General features: G+C 43.9%; 1 long non-coding RNA gene across 5 annotated transcripts in view; it reads right to left on the bottom strand.

The window, feature by feature from the left end:
* Positions 1-27,049, bottom strand: part of LOC307181178 — a 523,312-nt gene that overhangs the window by 167,003 nt on the left and 329,260 nt on the right. The window contains exon 1 of one of the 5 annotated variants that reach the window (XR_013826078.1): positions 9,470-9,522. The exons of the other annotated variants lie outside the window; for them this stretch is intronic. This is a non-coding gene — a long non-coding RNA (uncharacterized lncRNA). Of the gene's footprint in view, positions 1-9,469; positions 9,523-27,049 lie in introns of those variants that run through there. 5 annotated transcript variants of the gene reach the window in all.

Raw genomic sequence — 27,049 nt, 5'->3', positions numbered from 1 at the left:
TACAATGCAGTATCACTCAGCAATGAAATCTATGTCATCATGCCCGTAGCAGCATAATGAGTGGATTCAGGTACGATGATTCTAACTGAAATAAGTCACACAGAAAAAGAAACATCATAAGATATCAGTAATACACGGAATGTAAACTTGGCTACACAGGAACTGAATTACAGAACAGAACAGGGTCTCAAATTTAGAAAACCAACTTATGCTTGCTTAAGGGGAAAGGTGAGTTGGGGTGCTGCATAAAACCAGAGATTGAAATGAGCACAGATAAAGTTCCTTAAGCCAAATATGGAATAGACAAGAGCTACTCCTTGCTCAACGAAATGGACTCAACACCCCATAGTAAACGCCTAAGAATGTACCTGACTAGTAAGTATCTTAAAACCTATGGATTGCTATGTCTCCAAAAGAGAATCAAGCGTGTGTACAGGGGCATAAACGCAGCAGTGATAGGATTGGAGAGGTTCGGTGAGCAAATGAAGACCCTTTGAAGTCATATTGCATGGTACCCATTACACGGGTCTCAACTCTCCAGGTTTAAGGTATTCTTCCTTCAGCTAAAACATGCATGTGGAACCCAAGTATGATCAACCATGTGAACGGGAGACGTGTTCAAATATGTCTCAGTTTCCTCCCCTGGTACTCGGGTGCAACATTCCAGACGCTTTACTAACACTCTCCGCACTTGAAGAGTCAGCGCCTTTAACCTCCTGTTTGGCCCAGTTTGCAATTTCTGCGGAAGATGAACAGGAATAGCGAGAACCAATGAGAGGCTAGCTGGAGGTGTCTGGACGGGCAAATTTAACTCTCATTTCCCACCAGGAAGAGGAAATAACCAAAGGCTCAGCGTGCCGTACCGGAACCAGATTAGGGCCTGAAGCCATCCTGCGGTGTTGCGGCCAGGTCACAAGAAAGCAAGTTGAAGAAAGGAGCTCAGGGGCACTGTAATGCACAAACCTGCAGAGTTATAAATGAAAGCTATTGTCCAAAAATAGACTGAAGTAAGACTGCCAAGAGGACTTGAAAGCGGGGCAGAATTGCAGGAAACCGATTTCAGGAGGTAGACTGGAATTGCATTGAAAGCATAGGAAAAGAGGCAGAACGTCCACAATGATGCACTTGGCCAAAAAGGGCATATGCGTTTTTTCCTGAATATATTCAGGAAAAAACGCATACGCCCTTTTTGGCCAACCAAGCAAGCTTGCAAAGGAAATCTGCACTACAATGAAGTCTCACTTCCCCCCGGTCAAAAGGGCCATCTGAAAAAAGTGTAAAATCCAGAAAGGCAACAGGCCATTGAGAATTGGGAGCCTTGTTATGCTGATGGGCGGGATGTAAATTGCCAACAGACAATTGGGAGAAGTGTATGGTGTGTCCTGAAACATCTAAAAAACAAAGCAACAGAGCCTACGGCACTTCCACTTATGGTCCTATAGCTTAGGGAAATTAAAATCAAAAAGACACAGCCACCCCAAAGTTTGGAACGGCTCTGTTTACAAGAACCTCGTTTACAGTACAAGTTCAACATCGCAGAAAGTGAAAAATGGATAAAGAAGTTGTGGTATTCACTTACAAAGCAATATCACTCAGCAATGAAATCTATGTCATCAGGCCCTTAGCATCACAATGAGTGGATTCAGGTATGATGATTCTAACTGAAATAAGTCACACAGAAAAAGAAACATCATAAGGTATCACTAATACACGGAATGTAAACTTGGCTACACAGGAACTGAATTCCAAAACAGAACAGTGTCTCAAATTTAGAAAACCAACTTATGCTTGCTTAAGGGGAAAGGTGAGTTGGGGTGCTGCATAAAACCAGAGATTGAAATGAGCACAGATAAAGTTCCTTAAGCCAAATATGGAATAGACAAGAGCTACTCCTTGCTCAACGAAATGGACTCAACACCCCATATTAAACGCCTAAGAATGTACCTGACTAGTAAGTAGCTTAAAACCTATGGATTTCTATGTCTCCAAAAGAGAATCAAGCGTGTGTACAGGGGCATAAACGCAGCAGTGATAGGATTGGAGAGGTTCAGTGAGCAAATGAAGACCCTTTGAAGTCATATTGCATGGTACCCATTACACGGGTCTCAACTCTCAAGGTTTAAGGTATTCTTCCTTCAGCTAAAACATGCATGTGGAACCCAAGTATGATCAACCATGTGAACGGGAGACGTGTTCAAATATGTCTCAGTTTTCCTCCCCTGGTACTCGGGTGCAACATTCCAGACGCTTTAATAACACTCTCCCCACTTGGAGAGTCAGCGCCTTTAACCTCCTGTTTGGCCCAGTTTGCAATTTCTGCGGAAGATGAACAGGAATAGCGAGAACCAATGAGAGGCTAGCTGGAGGTGTCTGGACGGGCAAATTTAACTCTCATTTCCCACCAGGAAGAGGAAATAACCAAAGGCTCAGCGTGCCGTACCGGAACCAGATTAGGGCCTGAAGCCATCCTGCGGTGTTGCGGCCAGGTCACAAGAAAGCGAGTTGAAGAAAGGAGCTCAGGGGCACTGTAATTCACAAAACTGCACAGTTATAAATGAGAGCTATCGTCCAAAAATAGACTGAAGTAAGGCTGCCAAGAGGACTTGAAAGCGGGGCAGAATTGCAGGAAACCGATTTCAGGAGGTAGACTGGAATTGCATTGAAAGCATAGGAAAAGAGGCAGAACGTCCACAATGATGCACTTGGCCAAAAAGGGCGTATGCGTTTTTTCCTGAATATATTCAGGAAAAAACGCATACGCCCTTTTTGGCCAACCAAGCAAGCTTGCAAAGGAAATCTGCACTACAATGAAGTCTCACTTCCCCCCGGTCAAAAGGGCCATCTGAAAAAAGTGTAAAATCCAGAAAGACAAGACAGGCCATGGAGAACTGGAAGCCTTGTTATGCTGATGGGCGGGATGTAAATTGCCAACAACCACTCGGGAGAAGTGTATGGTGTTTCCTGAAACATGTAAAAAACAAAGCAACAGAACCTAGGGCACTTCCACTTATGGTCCTATAGCTTAGGGAAATTAAAATCAAAAAGACACAGCCACCCCAAAGTTTGGAACGGATCTGTTTACAAGAACCTCGTTTACAGTACAAGTTCAACATCGCAGAAAGTGAAAAATGGATAAAGAAGTTGTGGTATTTACTTACAAAGCAATATCACTCAGCAATGAAATCTGTGTCATCAGGCCCTTAGCAGCACAATGAGTGGATTCAGGTACGATGATTCTAACTGAAATAAGTCACACAGAAAAAGAAACATCATAAGATATCACTAATACACGGAATGTAAACTTGGCTACACAGGAACTGAATTCCAAAACAGAACAGGGTCTCAAATTTAGAAAACCAACTTATGCTTGCTTAAGGGTAAAGGTGAGTTGGGGTGCTGCATAAAACCAGAGATTGAAATGAGCACAGATAAAGTTCCTTAAGCCAAACATGGAATAGACAAGAGCTACTCCTTGCTCAACGAAATGGACTCAACACCGCATATTAAACGCCTAAGAATGTACCTGACTAGTAAGTAGCTTAAAACCTATGGATTGCTATGTCTCCAAAAGAGAATCAAGCGTGTGTACAGGGGCATAAACGCAGCAGTGATAGGATTGGAGAGGTTTGGTGAGCAAATGAAGACCCTTTGAAGTCATATTGCATGGTACCCATTCCACGGGTCTCAACTCTCCAGGTTTAAGGTATTCTTCCTTCAGCTAAAACATGCATGTGGAACCCAAGTATGATCAACCATGTGAACGGGAGACGTGTTCAAATATGTCTCAGTTTTCCTCCCCTGGTACTCGGGTGCAACATTCCAGACGCTTTACTAACACTCTCCCCACTTGGAGAGTCAGCGCCTTTAACCTCCTGTTTGGCCCAGTTTGCAATTTCTGCGGAAGATGAACAGGAATAGCGAGAACCAATGAGAGACTAGCTGGAGGTGTCTGGACGGGCAAATTTAACTCTCATTTCCCACCAGGAAGAGGAATTAACCAAAGGCTCAGCGTGCCGTGCCGGAACCAGATTAGGGCCTGAAGCCATCCTGCGGTGTTGCGGCCAGCTCAAAAGAAAGCGAGTTGAAGAAAGGAGCTCAGGGGCACTGTAATTCACAAACCTGCAGAGTTATAAATGACAGCTATCGTCCAAAAATAGAGTGAAGTAAGGCTGCCAAAAGGACTTGAAAGCGGGGCAGAATTGCAGGAAACCGATTTCAGGAGGTAGACTGGAATTGCATTGAAAGCATAGGAAAAGAGGCAGAACGTCCACAATGATGCACTTGGCCAAAAAGGGCATATGCATTTTTTCCTGAATATATTCAGGAAAAAACGCATGCGCCCTTTTTGGCCAACCAAGCAAGCTTGCAAAGGAAATCTGCACTACAATGAAGTCTCACTTCCCCCCGGTCAAAAGGGCCATCTGAAAAAAGTGTAAAATCCAGAAAGGGAGGACAGGCCATGGAGAACTGGGAGCCTTGTTATGCTGATGGGCGGGATGTAAATTGCCAACAGACACTCGGGAGAAGTGTATGGTGTTTCCTGAAACATCTAAAAAACAAAGCAACAGAGCCTAGGGCACTGCCACTTATGGTCCTATAGCTTAGGGAAATTAAAATCAAAAAGACACAGCCACCCCAAAGTTTGGGACGCCTCTGTTTACAAGAACCTCGTTTACAGTACAAGTTCAACATCGCAGAAAGTGAAAAATGGATAAAGAAGTTCTGGTATTTACTTACAAAGCAATATCACTCAGCAATGAAATCTATGTCATCAGGCCCTTAGCATCACAATGAGTGGATTCAGGTATGATGATTCTACCTGAAATAAGTCACACAGAAAAAGAAACATCATAAGATATCAGTAATACACGGAATGTAAACTTGGCTACACAGGAACTGAATTACAGAACAGAACAGGGACTCAAATTTAGAAAACCAACTTATGCTTGCTTAAGGGTAAAGGTGAGTTGGGGTGCTGCATAAAACCAGAGATTGAAATGAGCACAGATAAAGTTCCTTAAGTCAAATATGGAATAGACAAGAGCTACTCCTTGCTCAACGAAATGGACTCAACACCGCATATTAAACGCCTAAGAATGTACCTGACTAGTAAGTATCGTAAAACCTATGGATTGCTATGTCTCCAAAAGAGAATCAAGCATGTGTACAGGGGCATAAACGCAGCAGTGATAGGATTGGAGAGGTTCGGTGAGCAAATGAAGACCCTTTGAAGTCATATTGCATGGTACCCATTACACGGGTCTCAACTCTCCAGGTTTAAGGTATTCTTCCTTCAGCTAAAACATGCATGTGGAACCCAAGTATGATCAACCATGTGAACGGGAGACGTGTTCAAATATGTCTCAGTTTTCCTCCCCTGGTACTCGGGTGCAACATTCCAGACGCTTTACTAACACTGTCCCCACTTGGAGAGTCAGCACCTTTAACCTCCTGTTTGGCCCAGTTTGCAATTTCTGCGGAAGATGAACAGGAATAGCGAGAACCAATGAGAGACTAGCTGGAGGTGTCTGGACGGGCAAATTTAACTCTCATTTCCCACCAGGAAGAGGAAATAACCAAAGGCTCATCGTGCCGTGCCGGAACCAGATTAGGGCCTGAAGCCATCCTGCGGTGTTGCGGCCAGGTCACAAGAAAGCGAGTTGAAGAAAGGAGCTCAGGGGCACTGTAATTCACAAACCTGCAGAGTTATAAATGACAGCTATCGTCCAAAAATAGACTGAAGTAAGGCTGCCAAGAGGACTTGAAAGCGGGGCAGAATTGCAGGAAACCGATTTCAGGAGGTAGACTGGAATTGCATTGAAAGCATAGGAAAAGAGGCAGAACGTCCACAATGATGCACTTGGCCAAAAAGGGCGTATGCGTTTTTTCCTGAATATATTCAGGAAAAAACGCATACGCCCTTTTTGGCCAACCAAGCAAGCTTGCAAAGGAAATCTGCACTACAATGAAGTCTCACTTCCCCCCGGCCAAAAGGGCCATCTGAAAAAAGTGTAAAATCCAGAAAGGCAACAGGCCATTGAGAACTGGGAGCCTTGTTATGCTGATGGGTGGGATGTAAATTGCCAACAGACACTTGGGAGAAGTGTATGGTGTTTCCTGAAACATCTAAAAAACAAAGCAACAGAGCCTAGGGCACTTCCACTTATGGTCCTATAGCTTAGGGAAATTAAAATCAAAAAGACACAGCCACCCCAAAGTTTGGAACGGCTCTGTTTACAAGAACCTCGTTTACAGTACAAGTTCAACATCGCAGAAAGTGAAAAATGGATAAAGAACTTGTGGTATTTACTTACAAAGCAATATCACTCAGCAATGAAATCTGTGTCATCAGGCCCTTAGCAGCACAATGAGTGGATTCAGGTATGATGATTCTAACTGAAATAAGTCACACAGAAAAAGAAACATCATAAGATATCAGTAATATACGGAATGTAAAGTTGGCTACACAGGAACTGAATTACAGAACAGAACAGGGTCTCAAATTTAGAAAACCAACTTATTCTTGCTTAAGGGTAAAGGTGAGTTGGGGTGCTGCATAAAAACAGAGATTGAAATGAGCACAGATAAAGTTCCTTAAGCCAAATATGGAATAGACAAGAGCTACTCCTTGCTCAGCGAAATTGACGCAACACCGCATATTAAACGCCTAAGAATGTACCTGACTAGTAAGTATCTTAAAACCTATGGATTGCTATGTCTCCGAAAGAGAATCAAGCATGTGTACAGGGGCATAAACGCAGCAGTGATAGGATTGGAGAGGTTCGGTGAGCAAATGAAGACCCTTTGAAGTCATATTGCATGGTTCGCATTACACGGGTCTCAACTCTCCAGGTTTAAGGTATTCTTCCTTCAGCTAAAACATGCATGTGGAACCTAGAGTATGATCAACCATGTGATCGGGAGACGTGTTCAAATATGTCTCAGTTTTCCTCCCCTGGTACTCGGGTGCAACATTCCAGACGCTTTACTAACACTCTCCCGACTTGGAGAGTCAGTCCCTTTAACCTCCTGTTTGGCCCAGTTTGCAATTTCTGCGGAAGATGAACAGGAATAGCGAGAACCAATGAGAGACTAGCTGGAGGTGTCTGGACGGGCAAATTTAACTCTCATTTCCCACCAGGAAGAGGAATTAACCAAAGGCTCCGCATGCCGGGCCGGAACCAGATTAGGGCCTGAAGCCATCCTGCGGTGTTGCGGCCAGGTCACAAGAAAGCGAGTTGAAGAAAGGAGCTCAGGGGCACTGTAATTCACAAACCTGCAGAGTTATAAATGAGAGCTATCGTCCAAAAATAGACTGAAGTAAGGCTGCCAAGAGGACTTGAAAGCGGGGCAGAATTGCAGGAAACCGATTTCAGGAGGTAGACTGCAATTGCATTGAAAGCATAGGAAAAGAGGCAGAACGTCCACAATGATGCACTTGGCCCAAAAGGGCGTATGCGTTTTTTCCTGAATATATTCAGGAAAACACGCATACGCCCTTTTTGGCCAACCAAGCAAGCTTGCAAAGGAAATCTGCACTACAATGAAGTCTCACTTCCCCCCGATCAAAAGGGCCATCTGAAAAAAGTGTAAAATCCAGAAAGACAAGACAGGCCATGGAGAACTGGGAGCCTTGTTATGCTGATGGGCGGGATGTAAATTGCCAACAACCACTCGGGAGAAGTGTATGGTGTTTCCTGAAACATGTAAAAAACAAGGCAACAGAACCTAGGGCACTTCCACTTATGGTCCTATAGCTTAGGGAAATTAAAATCAAAAAGACACAGCCACCCCAAAGTTTGGAACGGATCTGTTTACAAGAACCTCGTTTACAGTACAAGTTCAACATCGCAGAAAGTGAAAAATGGATAAAGAAGTTGTGGTATTTACTTACAAAGCAATATCACTCAGCAATGAAATCTGTGTCATCAGGCCCTTAGCAGCACAATGAGTGGATTCAGGTACGATGATTCTAACTGAAATAAGTCACACAGAAAAAGAAACATCATAAGATATCACTAATACACGGAATGTAAACTTGGCTACACAGGAACTGAATTCCAAAACAGAACAGGGTCTCAAATTTAGAAAACCAACTTATGCTTGCTTAAGGGTAAAGGTGAGTTGGGGTGCTGCATAAAACCAGAGATTGAAATGAGCACAGATAAAGTTCCTTAAGCCAAATATGGAATAGACAAGAGCTACTCCTTGCTCAACGAAATGGACTCAACACCCCATATTAAACGCCTAAGAATGTACCTGACTAGTAAGTATCTTAAAACCTATGGATTGCTATGTCTCCAAAAGAGAATCAAGCGTGTGTACAGGGGCATAAACGCAGCAGTGATAGGATTGGAGAGGTTCGGTGAGCAAATGAAGACCCTTTGAAGTCATATTGCATGGTACCCATTCCACGGGTCTCAACTCTCCAGGTTTAAGGTATTCTTCCTTCAGCTAAAACATGCATGTGGAACCCAAGTATGATCAACCATGTGAACGGGAGATGTGTTCAAATATGTCTCAGTTTTCCTCCCCTGGTACTCGGGTGCAACATTCCAGACGCTTTACTAACACTCTCCCCACTTGGAGAGTCAGCGCCTTTAACCTCCTGTTTGGCCCAGTTTGCAATTTCTGCGGAAGATGAACAGGAATAGCGAGAACCAATGAGAGACTAGCTGGAGGTGTCTGGACGGGCAAATTTAACTCTCATTTCCCACCAGGAAGAGTAATTAACCAAAGGCTCAGCGTGCCGTGCCGGAACCAGATTAGGGCCTGAAGCCATCCTGCGGTGTTGCGGCCAGCTCACAAGAAAGCGAGTTGAAGAAAGGAGCTCAGGGGCACTGTAATACACAAACCTGCAGAGTTATAAATGAGAGCTATCGTCCAAAAATAGACTGAAGTAAGGCTGCCAAGAGGACTTGAAAGCGGGGCAGAATTGCAGGAAACCGATTTCAGGAGGTAGACTGGAATTGCATTGAAAGCATAGGAAAAGAGGCAGAACGTCCACAATGATGCACTTGGCCAAAAAGGGCGTATGCGTTTTTTCCTGAATATATTCAGGAAAAAACGCATACGCCCTTTTTGGCCAACCAAGCAAGCTTGCAAAGGAAATCTGCACTACAATGAAGTCTCACTTCCCCCCGGTCAAAAGGGCCATCTGAAAAAAGTGTAAAATCCAGAAAGGCAGGACAGGCCATGGACAACTGGGAGCCTTGTTATGCTGATGGGCGGGATGTAAATTGCCAACAGACACTCGGGAGAAGTGTATGGTGATTCCTGAAACATCTAAAAAACAAAGCAACAGAGCCTAGGGCACTGCCACTTATGGTCCTATAGCTTAGGGAAATTAAAATCAAAAAGACACAGCCACCCCAAAGTTTGGAACGGCTCTGTTTACAAGAACCTCGTTTACAGTACAAGTTCAACATCGCAGAAAGTGAAAAATGGATAAAGAACTTGTCGTACTTACGTACAATGCAGTATCACTCAGCAATGAAATCTGTGTCATCAGGCCCATAGCAGCATAATGAGTGGATTCAGGTACGATGATTCTAACTGAAATAAGTCACACAGAAAAAGAAACATCATAAGATATCACTAATACACGGAATGTAAACTTGGCTACACAGGAACTGCATTCCAAAACAGAACAGGGTCTCAAATTTAGAAAACCAACTTATGCTTGCTTAAGGGGAAAGGTGAGTTGGGGTGCTACATAAAACCAGAGATTGAAATGAGCACAGATAAAGTTCCTTAAGCCAAATATGGAATAGACAAGAGCTACTCCTTGCTCAACGAAATGGACTCAACACCCCATATTAAACGCCTAAGAATGTACCTGACTAGTAAGTATCTTAAAACCTATGGATTGCTATGTCTGCAAAAGAGAATCAAGCGTGTGTACAGGGGCATAAACGCAGCAGTGATAGGATTGGAGAGGTTCGGTGAGCAAATGAAGACCCTTTGAAGTCATATTGCATGGTACCCATTCCACGGGTCTCAACTCTCCAGGTTTAAGGTATTCTTCCTTCAGCTAAAACATGCATGTGGAACCCAGAGTATGATCAACCATGTGAACGGGAGACGTGTTCAAATATGTCTCAGTTTTCCTCCCCTGGTACTCGGGTGCAACATTCCAGACGCTTTACTAACACTCTTCCGACTTGGAGAGTCAGTCCCTTTAACCTCCTGTTTGGCCCAGTTTGCAATTTCTGTGGAAGATGAACAGGAATAGTGAGAACCAATGAGAGACTAGCTGGAGGTGTCTGGACGGGCAAATTTAACTCTCATTTCCCACCAGGAAGAGGAATTAACCAAAGGCTCAGCGTGCCGTGCCGGAACCAGATTAGGGCCTGAATCCATCCTGCGGTGTTGCGGCCAGGTCACAAGAAAGCGAGTTGAAGAAAGGAGCTCAGGGGCACTGTAATTCACAAACCTGCAGAGTTATAAATGACAGCTATCATCCAAAAATAGACTGAAGTAAGGCTGCCAAGAGGACTTGAAAGCGGGGCAGAATTGCAGGAAACCGATTTCAGGAGGTAGACTGGAATTGCATTGAAAGCATAGGAAAAGAGGCAGAACGTCCACAATGATGCACTTGACCAAAAAGGGCGTATGCGTTTTTTCCTGAATATATTCAGGAAAAAACGCATACGTCCTTTTTGGCCAACCAAGCAAGCTTGCAAAGGAAATCTGCACTACAATGAAGTCTCACTTCCCCCCGGTCAAAAGGGCCATCTGAAAAAAGTGTAAAATCCAGAAAGGCAGGACAGGCCATGGACAACTGGGAGCCTTGTTATGCTGATGGGCGGGATGTAAATTGCCAACAGACACTCGGGAGAAGTGTATGGTGTTTCCTGAAACATCTAAAAAACAAAGCAACAGAGCCTAGGGCACTGCCACTTATGGTCCTATAGCTTAGGGAAATTAAAATCAAAAAGACACAGCCACCCCAAAGTTTGGAACGGCTCTGTTTACAAGAACCTCGTTTACAGTACAAGTTCAACATCCCAGAAAGTGAAAAATGGATAAAGAAGTTGTGGTATTTACTTACAAAGCAATATCACTCAGCAATGAAATCTATGTCATCAGGCCCTTAGCATCACAATGAGTGGATTCAGGTATGATGATTCTAACTGAAATAAGTCACACAGAAAAAGAAACATCATAAGATATCAGTAATACACGGAATGTAAACTTGGCTACACAGGAACTGAATTACAGACAGAACAGGGACTCAAATTTAGAAAACCAACTTATGCTTGCTTAAGGGTAAAGGTGAGTTGGGGTGCTGCATAAAACCAGAGATTGAAATGAGCACAGATAAAGTTCCTTAAGTCAAATATGGAATAGACAAGAGCTACTCCTTGCTCAACGAAATGGACTCAACACCGCATATTAAACGCCTAAGAATGTACCTGACTAGTAAGTATCGTAAAACCTATGGATTGCTATGTCTCCAAAAGAGAATCAAGCATGTGTACAGGGGCATAAACGCAGCAGTGATAGGATTGGAGAGGTTCGGTGAGCAAATGAAGACCCTTTGAAGTCATATTGCATGGTACCCATTACACGGGTCTCAACTCTCCAGGTTTAAGGTATTCTTCCTTCAGCTAAAACATGCATGTGGAACCCAAGTATGATCAACCATGTGAACGGGAGACGTGTTCAAATATGTCTCAGTTTTCCTCCCCTGGTACTCGGGTGCAACATTCCAGACGCTTTACTAACACTCTCCCCACTTGGAGAGTCAGCGCCTTTAACCTCCTGTTTGGCCCAGTTTGCAATTTCTGCGGAAGATGAACAGGAATAGCGAGAACCAATGAGAGAGTAGCTGGAGGTGTCTGGACGGGCAAATTTAACTCTCATTTCCCACCAGGAAGAGGAAATAACCAAAGGCTCAGCGTGCCGTGCCGGAACCAGATTAGGGCCTGAAGCCATCCTGCGGTGTTGCGGCCAGGTCACAAGAAAGCGAGTTGAAGAAAGGAGCTCAGGGGCACTGTAATTCACAAACCTGCAGAGTTATAAATGACAGCTATCGTCCAAAAATAGACTGAAGTAAGGCTGCCAAGAGGACTTGAAAGCGGGGCAGAATTGCAGGAAACCGATTTCAGGAGGTAGACTGGAATTGCATTGAAAGCATAGGAAAAGAGGCAGAACGTCCACAATGATGCACTTGGCCAAAAAGGGCGTATGCGTTTTTTCCTGAATATATTCAGGAAAAAACGCATACGCCCTTTTTGGCCAACCAAGCAAGCTTGCAAAGGAAATCTGAACTACAATGAAGTCTCACTTCCCCACGGTCAAAAGGGCCATCTGAAAAAAGTGTAAAATCCAGAAAGGCAGGACAGGCCATGGACAACTGGGAGCCTTGTTATGCTGATGGGCGGGATGTAAATTGCCAACAGACACTCGGGAGAAGTGTATGGTGTTTCCTGAAACATCTAAAAAACAAAGCAACAGAGCCTAGGGCACTGCCACTTATGGTCCTATAGCTTAGGGAAATTAAAATCAAAAAGACACAGCCACCCCAAAGTTTGGAACGGCTCTGTTTACAAGAACCTCGTTTACAGTACAAGTTCAACATCCCAGAAAGTGAAAAATGGATAAAGAAGTTGTGGTATTTACTTACAAAGCAATATCACTCAGCAATGAAATCTATGTCATCAGGCCCTTAGCATCACAATGAGTGGATTCAGGTATGATGATTCTAACTGAAATAAGTCACACAGAAAAAGAAACATCATAAGATATCAGTAATACACGGAATGTAAACTTGGCTACACAGGAACTGAATTACAGAACAGAACAGGGTCTCAAATTTAGAAAACCAACTTATGCTTGCTTAAGGGTAAAGGTGAGTTGGGGTGCTGCATAAAACCAGAGATTGAAATGAGCACAGATAAAGTTCCTTAAGTCAAATATGGAATAGACAAGAGCTACTCCTTGCTCAACGAAATGGACTCAACACCGCATATTAAACGCCTAAGAATGTACCTGACTAGTAAGTATGGTAAAACCTATGGATTGCTATGTCTCCAAAAGAGAATCAAGCATGTGTACAGGGGCATAAACGCAGCAGTGATAGGATTGGAGAGGTTCGGTGAGCAAATGAAGACCCTTTGAAGTCATATTGCATGGTACCCATTCCACGGGTCTCAACTCTCCAGGTTTAAGGTATTCTTCCTTCAGCTAAAACATGCATGTGGAACCCAAGTATGATCAACCATGTGAACGGGAGACGTGTTCAAATATGTCTCAGTTTTCCTCCCCTGGTACTCGGGTGCAACATTCCAGACGCTTTACTAACACTCTCCCCACTTGGAGAGTCAGCGCCTTTAACCTCCTGTTTGGCCCAGTTTGCAATTTCTGCGGAAGATGAACAGGAATAGCGAGAACCAATGAGAGACTAGCTGGAGGTGTCTGGACGGGCAAATTTAACTCTCATTTCCCACCAGGAAGAGGAAATAACCAAAGGCTCAGCGTGCCGTGCCGGAACCAGATTAGGGCCTGAAGCCATCCTGCGGTGTTGCGGCCAGGTCACAAGAAAGCGCGTTGAAGAAAGGAGCTCAGGGGCACTGTAATTCACAAACCTGCAGAGTTATAAATGACAGCTATCGTCCAAAAATAGACTGAAGTAAGGCTGCCAAGAGGACTTGAAAGCGGGGCAGAATTGCAGGAAACCGATTTCAGGAGGTAGACTGGAATTGCATTGAAAGCATAGGAAAAGAGGCAGAACGTCCACAATGATGCACTTGGCCAAAAAGGGCGTATGCGTTTTTTCCTGAATATATTCAGGAAAAAACGCATACGCCCTTTTTGGCCAACCAAGCAAGCTTGCAAAGGAAATCTGCACTACAATGAAGTCTCACTTCCCCCCGGTCAAAAGGGCCATCTGAAAAAAGTGTAAAATCCAGAAAGGCAGGACAGGCCATGGACAACTGGGAGCCTTGTTATGCTGATGGGCGGGATGTAAATTGCCAACAGACACTCGGGAGAAGTGTATGGTGTTTCCTGACACATCTAAAAAACAAAGCAACAGAGCCTAGGGCACTGCCACTTATGGTCCTATAGCTTAGGGAAATTAAAATCAAAAAGACACAGCCACCCCAAACTTTCGAACGGCTCTGTTTACAAGAACCTCGTTTACAGTACAAGTTCAACATCGCAGAAAGTGAAAAATGGATAAAGAAGTTGTGGTATTTACTTACAAAGCAATATCACTCAGCAATGAAATCTGTGTCATCAGGCCCGTAGCAGCACAATGAGTGGATTCAGGTATGATGATTCTAACTGAAATAAGACACACAGAAAAGAAACATCATAAGATATCAGTAATACACGGAATGTAAACTTGGCTATACAGGAACTGAATTACAGAACAGAACAGGGTCTCAAATTTAGAAAACCAACTTATGCTTGCTTAAGTGTAAAGGTGAGTTGGGGTGCTTCATAAAACCAGAGATTGAAATGAGCACAGATAAAGTTCCTTAAGTCAAATATGGTATAGACAAGAGCTACTCCTTGCTCAACGAAATGGACTCAACACCGCATATTAAACGCCTAAGAATGTACCTGACTAGTAAGTATCTTAAAACCTATGGATTGCTATGTCTCCGAAAGAGAATCAAGCATGTGTACAGGGGCATAAACGCAGCAGTGATAGGATTGGAGAGGTTCGGTGAGCAAATGAAGACCCTTTGAAGTCATATTGCATGGTACCCATTACACGGGTCTCAACTCTCCAGGTTTAAGGTATTCTTCCTTCAGCTAAAACATGCATGTGGAACCCAAGTATGATCAACCATGTGAACGGGAGACGTGTTCAAATATGTCTCAGTTTTCCTCCCCTGGTACTCGGGTGCAACATTCCAGACGCTTTACTAACACTCTCCCGACTTGGAGAGTCAGTCCCTTTAACCTCCTGTTTGGCCCAGTTTGCAATTTCTGCGGAAGATGAACAGGAATAGCGAGAACCAATGAGAGACTAGCTGGAGGTGTCTGGACGGGCAAATTTAACTCTCATTTCCCACCAGGAAGAGGAAATAACCAAAGGCTCTGCGTGCCGTGCCGGAACCAGATTAGGGCCTGAAGCCATCCTGCGGTGTTGCGGCCAGGTCACAAGAAAGCGAGTTGAAGAAAGGAGCTCAGGGGCACTGTAATTCACAAACCTGCAGAGTTATAAATGACAGCTATCGTCCAAAAATAAACTGAAGTAAGGCTGCCAAGAGGACTTGAAAGCGGGGCAGAATTGCAGGAAACCGATTTCAGGAGGTAGACTGGAATTGCATTGAAAGCATAGGAAAAGAGGCAGAACGTCCACAATGATGCACTTGGCCAAAAAGGGCGTATGCGTTTTTTCCTGAATATATTCAGGAAAAAACGCATACGCCCTTTTTGACCAACCAAGCAAGCTTGCAAAGGAAATCTGCACTACAATGAAGTCTCACTTCCCCCCGGTCAAAAGGGCCATCTGAAAAAAGTGTAAAATGCAGAAAGGCAGGACAGGCCATGGAGAACTGGGAGCCTTGTTATGCTGATGGGCGGGATGTAAATTGCCAACAGACACTCGGGAGAAGTGTATGGTGTTTCCTGAAACATCTAAAAAACAAAGCAACAGAGCCTAGGGCACTGCCACTTATGGTCCTATAGCTTAGGGAAATTAAAATCAAAAAGACACAGCCACCCCAAAGTTTGGGACGCCTCTGTTTACAAGAACCTCGTTTACCGTACAAGTTCAACATCGCAGAAAGTGAAAAATGGATAAAGAAGTTGTGATATTTACTTACAAAGCAATATCACTCAGCAATGAAATCTGTGTCATCAGGCCCGTAGCAGCACAATGAGTGGATTCAGGTATGATGATTCTAACTGAAGTAAGTCACACAGAAAAAGAAACATCATAAGATATCACTAATACACGGAATGTAAACTTGGCTACACAGGAACTGAATTCCAAAACAGAACAGGGTCTCAAATTTAGAAAACCAACTTATGCTTGCTTAAGGGTAAAGGTGAGTTGGGGTGCTGCATAAAACCAGAGATTGAAATGAGCACAGATAAAGTTCCTTAAGCCAAATATGGAATAGACAAGAGCTACTCCTTGCTCAACGAAATGGACTCAACACCGCATATTAAACGCCTAAGAATGTACCTGACTATTAAGTATCTTAAAACCTATGGATTGCTATGTCTCCGAAAGAGAATCAAGCATGTGTACAGGGGCATAAACGCAGCAGTGATAGGATTGGAGAGGTTCGGTGAGCAAATGAAGACCCTTTGAAGTCATATTGCATGGTACCCATTCCACGGGTTTCAACTACGCAGGTTTTAGGTATTCTTCCTTCAGCTAAAACATGCATGTGGAACCCAAGTATGATCAACCATGTGAACGGGAGACGTGTTCAAATATGTCTCAGTTTTCCTCCCCTGCTACTCGGGTGCAACATTCCAGACGCTTTACTAACACTCTCCCCACTTGGAGAGTCAGCGCCTTTAACCTCCTGTTTGGCCCAGTTTGCAATTTCTGCGGAAGATGAACAGGAATAGCGAGAACCAATGAGAGGCTAGCTGGAGGTGTCTGGACGGGCAAATTTAACTCTCATTTCCCACCAGGAAGAGGAAATAACCAAAGGCTCAGCGTGCCGTACCGGAACCAGATTAGGGCCTGAAGCCATCCTGCGGTGTTGCGGCCAGCTCAAAAGAAAGCGAGTTGAACAAAGGAGCTCAGGGGCACTGTAATTCACAAACCTGCAGAGTTATAAATGACAGCTATCGTCCAAAAATAGACTGAAGTAAGGCTGCCAAGAGGACTTGAAAGCGGGGCAGAATTGCAGGAAACCGATTTCAGGAGGTAGACTGGAATTGCATTGAAAGCATAGGAAAAGAGGCAGAACGTCCACAATGATGCACTTGGCCAAAAAGGGCGTATGCGTTTTTTCCTGAATATATTCAGGAAAAAACGCATACGCCCCTTTTGGCCAACCAAGCAAGCTTGCAAAGGAAATCTGCACTACAATGAAGTCTCACTTCCCCCCGGTCAAAAGGGCCATCTGAAAAAAGTGTAAAATCCAGAAAGGCAGGACAGGCCATGGAGAACTGGGAGCCTTGTTATGCTGATGGGCGGGATGTAAATTGCCAACAACCACTCGGGAGAAGTGTATGGTGTTTCCTGAAACATCTAAAAAACAAAGCAACAGAACCTAGGGCACTTCCACTTATGGTCCTATAGCTTAGGGAAATTAAAATCAAAAAGACACAGCCACCCCAAAGTTTGGAACGGCTCTGTTTACAAGAACCTCGTTTACAGTACAAGTTCAACATCACAGAAAGTGAAAAATGGATAAAGAAGTTGTGGTATTTACTTACAAAGCAATATCACTCAGCAATGAAATCTGTGTCATCAGGCCCTTAGAAGAACAATGAGTGGATTCAGGTATGATGATTCTAACAGAAGTAAGTCACACAGAAAAAGAAACATCATAAGATATCAGTAATACACGGAATGTAAACTTGGCTACAGAGGAACTGAATTACAGAACAGGACAGGGTCTCAAATTTAGAAAACCAACTTATGCTTGCTTAAGGGTAAAGGTGAGTTGGGGTGCTGCATAAAACCAGAGATTGAAATGAGCACAGATAAAGTTCCTTAAGTCAAATATGGAATAGACAAGAGCTACTCCTTGCTCAACGAAATGGACTCAACACCGCATATTAAATGCCTAAGAATGTACTTGACTAGTAAGTATCTTAAAAACCTATGGATTGCTATGTCTCCGAAAGAGAATCAAGCATGTGTACAGGGGCATAAACGCAGCAGTGATAGGATTGGAGAGGTTCGGTGAGCAAATGAAGACCCTTTGAAGTCATATTGCATGGTACCCATTACACGGGTCTTAACTCTCCAGGTTTAAGGTATTCTTCCTTCAACTAAAACATGCATGTGGAACCCAAGTATGATCAACCATGTGAACGGGAGACGTGTTCAAATATGTCTCAGTTTTCCTCCCCTGGTACTCGGGTGCAACATTCCAGACGCTTTACTAACACTCTCCCCACTTGGAGAGTCAGCGCCTTTAACCTCCTGTTTGGCCCAGTTTGCAATTTCTGCGGAAGATGAACAGGAATAGCGAGAACCAATGAGAGACTAGCTGAAGGTGTCTGGACGGGCAAATTTAACTCTCATTTCCCACCAGGAAAAGGAAATAACCAAAGGATCAGCGTGCCGTGCCGGAACCAGATTAGGGCCTGAAGCCATCCTGCGGTGTTGCTGCCAGGTCACAAGAAAGCAAGTTGAAGAAAGGAGCTCAGGGGCACTGTAATTAACAAACCTGCAGAGTTATAAATGACAGCTATCGTCCAAAAATAGACTGAAGTAAGGCTGCCAAGAGGACTTGAAAGCAGGGCAGAATTGCAGGAAACCGATTTCAGGAGGTAGACTGGAATTGCATTGAAAGCATAGGAAAAGAGGCAGAACGTCCACAATGATGCACTTGGCCAAAAAGGGCGTATGCATTTTTTCCTGAATATATTCAGGAAAAAACGCATACGCCCTTTTTGGCCAACCAAGCAAGCTTGCAAAGGAAATCTGCACTACAATGAAGTCTCACTTCCCCCCGGTCAAAAGGGCCATCTGAAAAAAGTGTAAAATCCAGAAAGGCAGGACAGGCCATGGAGAACTGGGTGTCTTGTTATGCTGATGGGCGGGATGTAAAAACGCATACGCACTTTTTGGCCAACCAAGCAAGCTTGCAAAGGAAATCTGCACTACAATGAAGTCTCACTTCCCCCCGGTCAAAAGGGCCATCTGAAAAAAGTGTAAAATCCAGAAAGGCAGGACAGGCCATGGAGAACTGGGAGCCTTGTTATGCTGATGGGCGGGATGTAAATTGCCAACAACCACTCGGGAGAAGTGTATGGTGTTTCCTGAAACATCTAAAAAACAAAGCAACAGAACCTAGGGCACTTCCACTTATGGTCCTATAGCTTAGGGAAATTAAAATCAAAAAGACACAGCCACCCCAAAGTTTGGAACGGCTCCGTTTACAAGAACCTCGTTTACAGTACAAGTTCAACATCGCAGAAAGTGAAAAATGGATAAAGAAGTTTTGGTATTTACTTACAAAGCAATATCACTCAGCAATGAAATCTGTGTCATCAGGCCCTTAGCAGCACAATGAGTGGATTCAGGTATGATGATTCTAACTGAAGTAAGTCACACAGAAAAAGAAACATCATAAGATATCAGTAATACACGGAATGGAAACTTGGCTACACAGGAACTGAATTACCGAACAGAACAGGGTCTCAAATTTAGAAAACCAACTTATGCTTGCTTAAGGGTAAAGGTGAGTTGGGGTGCTGCATAAAACCAGAGATTGAAATGAGCACAGATAAAGTTCCTTAGGCCAAATATGGAATAGACAAGAGCTACTCCTTGCTCAACGAAATGGACTCAACACCGCATATTAAACGCCTAAGAATGTACCTGACTAGTAAGTATCTTAAAACCTATAGATTGCTATGTCTCCGAAAGAGAATCAAGCATGTGTACAGGGGCATAAACGCAGCAGTGATAGGATTGGAGAGGTTCGGTGAGCAAATGAAGACCCTTTGAAGTCATATTGCATGGTACCCATTCCACGGGTTTCAACTACGCAGGTTTTAGGTATTCTTCCTTCAGCTAAAACATGCATGTGGAACCCAGAGTATGATCAACCATGTGATCGGGAGACGTGTTCAAATATGTCTCAGTTTTCCTCCCCTGGTACTCGGGTGCAACATTCCAGACGCTTTACTAACACTCTCCCCACTTGGAGAGTCAGCGCCTTTAACCTCCTGTTTGGCACAGTTTGCAATTTCTGCGGAAGATGAACAGGAATAGTGAGAACCAATGAGAGGCTAGATGGAGGTGTCTGGACGGGCAAATTTAACTCTCATTTCCCACCATGAGGAGGAAATAACCAAAGGCTCAGCGTGCCGTGCCAGAACCAGATTAGGGCCTGAAGCCATCCTGCGGTGTTGCGGCCAGGTCACAAGAAAGCGAGTTGAAGAAAGGAGCTCAGGGGCACTGTAATTCACAAACCTGCAGAGTTATAAATGACAGCTATCGTCCAAAAATAGACTGAAGTAAGGCTGCCAAGAGGACTTGAAAGCGGGGCAGAATTGCAGGAAACCGATTTCAGGAGGTAGACTGGAATTGCATTGAAAGCATAGGAAAAGAGGCAGAACGTCCACAATGATGCACTTGGCCAAAAAGGGCGTATGCGTTTTTTCCTGAATATATTCAGGAAAAAACGCATACGCCCTTTTTGGCCAACCAAGCAAGCTTGCAAAGGAAATCTGCACTACAATGAAGTCTCACTTCCCCCCGGTCAAAAGGGCCATCTGAAAAAAGTGTAAAATCCAGAAAGGCAGGACAGGCCATGGAGAACTGGGAGCCTTGTTATGCTGATGGGCGGGATGTAAATTGCCAACAACCACTCGGGAGAAGTGTATGGTGTTTCCTGAAACATCTAAAAAACAAAGCAACAGAACCTAGGGCACTTCCACTTATGGTCCTATAGCTTAGGGAAATTAAAATCAAAAAGACACAGCCACCCCAAAGTTTGGAACGGCTCTGTTTACAAGAACCTAGTCTACAGTACAAGTTCAACATCGCAGAAAGTGAAAAATGGATAAAGAAGTTGTGGTATTTACTTACAAAGCAATATCACTCAGCAGTGAAATCTATGTCATCAGGCCCTTAGCAGCACAATGAGTGGATTCAGGTATGATGATTCTAACTGAAATAAGTCACACAGAAAAAGAAACATCATAAGATATCAGTAATACACGGAATGTAAACTTGGCTACACAGGAACTCAGTTACAGAACAGAACAGGGTCTCAAATTTAGAAAACCAACTTATGCTTGCTTAAGGGTAAAGGTGAGTTGGGGTGCTGCATAAAACCAGAGATTGAAATGAGCACAGATAAAGTTCCTTAAGCCAAATATGGAATAGACAAGAGCTACTCCTTGCTCAACGAAATGGACTCAACACCGCATATTAAACGCCTAAGAATGTACCTGACTAGTAAGTATCTTAAAACCTATGGATTGCTATGTCTCCGAAAGAGAATCAAGCATGTGTACAGGGGCATAAATGCAGCAGTGATAGGATTGGAGAGGTTCGGTGAGCAAATGAAGACCCTTTGAAGTCATATTGCATGGTACCCATTCCACGGCTTTCAAATACACAGGTTTAAGGTATTCTTCCTTCAGCTAAAACATGCATGTGGAACCCAAGTATGATCAACCATGTGAACGGGAGACGTGTTCAAATATGTCTCAGTTTTCCTCCGCTGGTACTCAGGTGCAACATTCCAGACGCTTTACTAACACTCTCCCGACTTGGAGAGTCAGTCCCTTTAACCTCCTGTTTGGCCCAGTTTGCAATTTCTGTGGAAGATGAACAGGAATAGCGAGAACCAATGAGAGACTAGCTGGAGGTGTCTGGACGGGCAAATTTAACTCTCATTTCCCACCAGGAAGAGGAAATAACCAAAGGCTCAGCATGCCGTGCCGGAACCAGATTAGGGCCTGAAGCCATCCTGCGGTGTTGCGGCCAGGTCACAAGAAAGCGAGTTGAAGAAAGGAGCTCAGGGGCACTGTAATTCACAAACCTGCAGAGTTATAAATGACAGCTATCGTCCAAAAATAGACTGAAGTAAGGCTGCCAAGAGGACTTGAAAGCGGGGCAGAATTGCAGGAAACCGATTTCAGGAGGTAGACTGGAATTGCATTGAAAGCATAGGAAAAGAGGCAGAACGTCCACAATGATGCACTTGGCCAAAAAGGGCGTATGCGTTTTTTCCTGAATATATTCAGGAAAAAACGCATACGCCCTTTTTGGCCAACCAAGCAAGCTTGCAAAGGAAATCTGCACTACAATGAAGTCTCACTTCCCCCCGGTCAAAAGGGCCATCTGAAAAAAGTGTAAAATCCAGAAAGGCAGGACAGGCCATGGAGAACTGGGAGCCTTGTTTTGCTGATGGGCGGGATGTAAATTGCCAACAACCACTCGGGAGAAGTGTATGGTGTTTCCTGAAACATCTAAAAAACAAAGCAACAGAACCTAGGGCACTTCCACTTATGGTCCTATAGCTTAGGGAAATTAAAATCAAAAAGACACAGCCACCCCAAAGTTTGGAACGGCTCTGTTTACAAGAACCTCGTTTACAGTACAAGTTCAACATCGCAGAAAGTGAAAAATGGATAAAGAAGTTGTGGTATTTACTTACAAAGCAATATCACTCAGCAATGAAATCTGTGTCATCAGGCCCTTAGAAGCACAATGAGTGGATTCAGGTATGATGATTCTAACAGAAGTAAGTCACACAGAAAAAGAAACATCATAAGATATCAGTAATACACGGAATGTAAACTTGGCTACAGAGGAACTGAATTACAGAACAGGACAGGGTCTCAAATTTAGAAAACCAACTTATGCTTGCTTAAGGGTAAAGGTGAGTTGGGGTGCTGCATAAAACCAGAGATTGAAATGAGCACAGATAAAGTTCCTTAAGTCAAATATGGAATAGACAAGAGCTACTCCTTGCTCAATGAAATGGACTCAACACCGCATATTAAATGCCTAAGAATGTAACTGACTAGTAAGTATCTTAAAAACCTATGGATTGCTATTTCTCCGAAAGAGAATCAAGCATGTGTACAGGGGCATAAACGCAGCAGTGATAGGATTGGAGAGGTTCGGTGAGCAAATGAAGACCCTTTGAAGTCATATTGCATGGTACCCATTACACGGGTCTTAACTCTCCAGGTTTAAGGTATTCTTCCTTCAACTAAAACATGCATGTGGAACCCAAGTATGATCAACCATGTGAACGGGAGACGTGTTCAAATATGTCTCAGTTTTCCTCCCCTGGTACTCGGGTGCAACATTCCAGACGCTTTACTAACACTCTCCCCACTTGGAGAGTCAGCGCCTTTAACCTCCTGTTTGGCCCAGTTTGCAATTTCTGCGGAAGATGAACAGGAATAGCGAGAACCAATGAGAGACTAGCTGAAGGTGTCTGGACGGGCAAATTTAACTCTCATTTCCCACCAGGAAAAGGAAATAACCAAAGGCTCAGCGTGCCGTACCGGAACCAGATTAGGGCCTGAAGCCATCCTGCGGTGTTGCTGCCAGGTCACAAGAAAGCAAGTTGAAGAAAGGAGCTCAGGGGCACTGTAATTCACAAAACTGCAGAGTTATAAATGACAGCTATCGTCCAAAAATAGACTGAAGTAAGGCTGCCAAGAGGACTTGAAAGCAGGGCAGAATTGCAGGAAACCGATTTCAGGAGGTAGACTGGAATTGCATTGAAAGCATAGGAAAAGAGGCAGAACGTCCACAATGATGCACTTGGCCAAAAAGGGCGTATGCATTTTTTCCTGAATATATTCAGGAAAAAACGCATACGCCCTTTTTGGCCAACCAAGCAAGCTTGCAAAGGAAATCTGCACTACAATGAAGTCTCACTTCCCCCCGGTCAAAAGGGCCATCTGAAAAAAGTGTAAAATCCAGAAAGGCAGGACAGGCCATGGAGAACTGGGAGTCTTGTTATGCTGATGGGCGGGATGTAAAAACGCATACGCCCTTTTTGGCCAACCAAGCAAGCTTGCAAAGGAAATCTGCACTACAATGAAGTCTCACTTCCCCCAGGTCAAAAGGGCCATCTGAAAAAAGTGTAAAATCCAGAAAGGCAGGACAGGCCATGGAGAACTGGGAGCCTTGTTATGCTGATGGGCGGGATGTAAATTGCCAACAACCACTCAGGAGAAGTGTATGGTGTTTCCTGAAACATCTAAAAAACAAAGCAACAGAACCTAGGGCACTTCCACTTATGGTCCTATAGCTTAGGGAAATTAAAATCAAAAAGACACAGCCACCCCAAAGTTTGGAACGGCTCTGTTTACAAGAACCTCGTTTACAGTACAAGTTCAACATCGCAGAAAGTGAAAAATGGATAAAGAAGTTGTGGTATTTACTTACAAAGCAATATCACTCAGCAATGAAATCTGTGTCATCAGGCCCTTAGCAGCACAATGAGTGGATTCAGGTATGATGATTCTAACTGAAATAAGTCACACAGAAAAAGAAACATCATAAGATATCAGTAATACACGGAATGTAAACTTGGCTACACAGGAACTGAATTACAGAACAGAACAGGGTCTCAAATTTAGAAAACCAACTTATGCTTGCTTAAGGGTAAAGGTGAGTTGGGGTGCTGCATAAAACCAGAGATTGAAATGAGCACAGATAAAGTTCCTTAGGCCAAATATGGAATAGACAAGAGCTACTCCTTGCTCAACGAAATGGACTCAACACCGCATATTAAACGCCTAAGAATGTACCTGACTAGTAAGTATCTTAAAACCTATAGATTGCTATGTCTCCGAAAGAGAATCAAGCATGTGTACAGGGGCATAAACGCAGCAGTGATAGGATTGGAGAGGTTCGGTGAGCAAATGAAGACCCTTTGAAGTCATATTGCATGGTACCCATTCCACGGGTTTCAACTACCCAGGTTTTAGGTATTCTTCCTTCAGCTAAAACATGCATGTGGAACCCAGAGTATGATCAACCATGTGATCGGGAGACGTGTTCAAATATGTCTCAGTTTTCCTCCCCTGGTACTCGGGTGCAACATTCCAGACGCTTTACTAACACTCTCCCCACTTGGAGAGTCAGCGCCTTTAACCTCCTGTTTGGCCCAGTTTGCAATTTCTGCGGAAGATGAACAGGAATAGCGAGAACCAATGAGAGACTAGCTGAAGGTGTCTGGACGGGCAAATTTAACTCTCATTTCCCACCAGGAAAAGGAAATAACCAAAGGCTCAGCGTGCCGTACCGGAACCAGATTAGGGCCTGAAGCCATCCTGCGGTGTTGCTGCCAGGTCACAAGAAAGCAAGTTGAAGAAAGGAGCTCAGGGGCACTGTAATTCACAAAACTGCAGAGTTATAAATGACAGCTATCGTCCAAAAATAGACTGAAGTAAGGCTGCCAAGAGGACTTGAAAGCAGGGCAGAATTGCAGGAAACCGATTTCAGGAGGTAGACTGGAATTGCATTGAAAGCATAGGAAAAGAGGCAGAACGTCCACAATGATGCACTTGGCCAAAAAGGGCGTATGCATTTTTTCCTGAATATATTCAGGAAAAAACGCATACGCCCTTTTTGGCCAACCAAGCAAGCTTGCAAAGGAAATCTGCACTACAATGAAGTCTCACTTCCCCCCGGTCAAAAGGGCCATCTGAAAAAAGTGTAAAATCCAGAAAGGCAGGACAGGCCATGGAGAACTGGGAGTCTTGTTATGCTGATGGGCGGGATGTAAAAACGCATACGCCCTTTTTGGCCAACCAAGCAAGCTTGCAAAGGAAATCTGCACTACAATGAAGTCTCACTTCCCCCAGGTCAAAAGGGCCATCTGAAAAAAGTGTAAAATCCAGAAAGGCAGGACAGGCCATGGAGAACTGGGAGCCTTGTTATGCTGATGGGCGGGATGTAAATTGCCAACAACCACTCAGGAGAAGTGTATGGTGTTTCCTGAAACATCTAAAAAACAAAGCAACAGAACCTAGGGCACTTCCACTTATGGTCCTATAGCTTAGGGAAATTAAAATCAAAAAGACACAGCCACCCCAAAGTTTGGAACGGCTCTGTTTACAAGAACCTCGTTTACAGTACAAGTTCAACATTGCAGAAAGTGAAAAATGGATAAAGAAGTTGTGGTATTTACTTACAAAGCAATATCACTCAGCAATGAAATCTGTGTCATCAGGCCCTTAGCAGCACAATGAGTGGATTCAGGTATGATGATTCTAACTGAAATAAGTCACACAGAAAAAGAAACATCATAAGATATCAGTAATACACGGAATGTAAACTTGGCTACACAGGAACTGAATTACAGAACAGAACAGGGTCTCAAATTTAGAAAACCAACTTATGCTTGCTTAAGGGTAAAGGTGAGTTGGGGTGCTGCATAAAACCAGAGATTGAAATGAGCACAGATAAAGTTCCTTAGGCCAAATATGGAATAGACAAGAGCTACTCCTTGCTCAACGAAATGGACTCAACACCGCATATTAAACGCCTAAGAATGTACCTGACTTGTAAGTATCTTAAAACCTATAGATTGCTATGTCTCCGAAAGAGAATCAAGCATGTGTACAGGGGCATAAACGCAGCAGTGATAGGATTGGAGAGGTTCGGTGAGCAAATGAAGACCCTTTGAAGTCATATTGCATGGTACCCATTCCACGGGTTTCAACTACCCAGGTTTTAGGTATTCTTCCTTCAGCTAAAACATGCATGTGGAACCCAGAGTATGATCAACCATGTGATCGGGAGACGTGTTCAAATATGTCTCAGTTTTCCTCCCCTGGTACTCGGGTGCAACATTCCAGACGCTTTACTAACACTCTCCCCACTTGGAGAGTCAGCGCCTTTAACCTCCTGTTTGGCACAGTTTGCAATTTCTGCGGAAGATGAACAGGAATAGTGAGAACCAATGAGAGGCTAGCTGGAGGTGTCTGGACGGGCAAATTTAACTCTCATTTCCCACCATGAGGAGGAAATAACCAAAGGCTCAGCATGCCGTGCCAGAACCAGATTAGGGCCTGAAGCCATCCTGCGGTGTTGCGGCCAGGTCACAAGAAAGCGAGTTGAAGAAAGGAGCTCAGGGGCACTGTAATTCACAAACCTGCAGAGTTATAAATGACAGCTATCGTCCAAAAATAGACTGAAGTAAGGCTGCCAAGAGGACTTGAAAGCGGGGCAGAATTGCAGGAAACCGATTTCAGGAGGTAGACTGGAATTGCATTGAAAGCATAGGAAAAGAGGCAGAACGTCCACAGTGATGCACTTGGCCAAAAAGGGCGTATGTGTTTTTTCCTGAATATATTCAGGAAAAAACGCATACGCACTTTTTGGCCAACCAAGCAAGCTTGCAAAGGAAATCTGCACTACAATGAAGTCTCACTTCCCCCCGGTCAAAAGGGC

Source organism: Stenella coeruleoalba (genome assembly GCF_951394435.1).
Source record: "Stenella coeruleoalba genome assembly, contig: scaffold_184, whole genome shotgun sequence".
NCBI lineage: Eukaryota > Metazoa > Chordata > Mammalia > Artiodactyla > Delphinidae > Stenella > Stenella coeruleoalba.
Note: the sequence above shows the minus strand (reverse complement) of the source record. Positions and strands in the feature narration are given on the sequence as shown.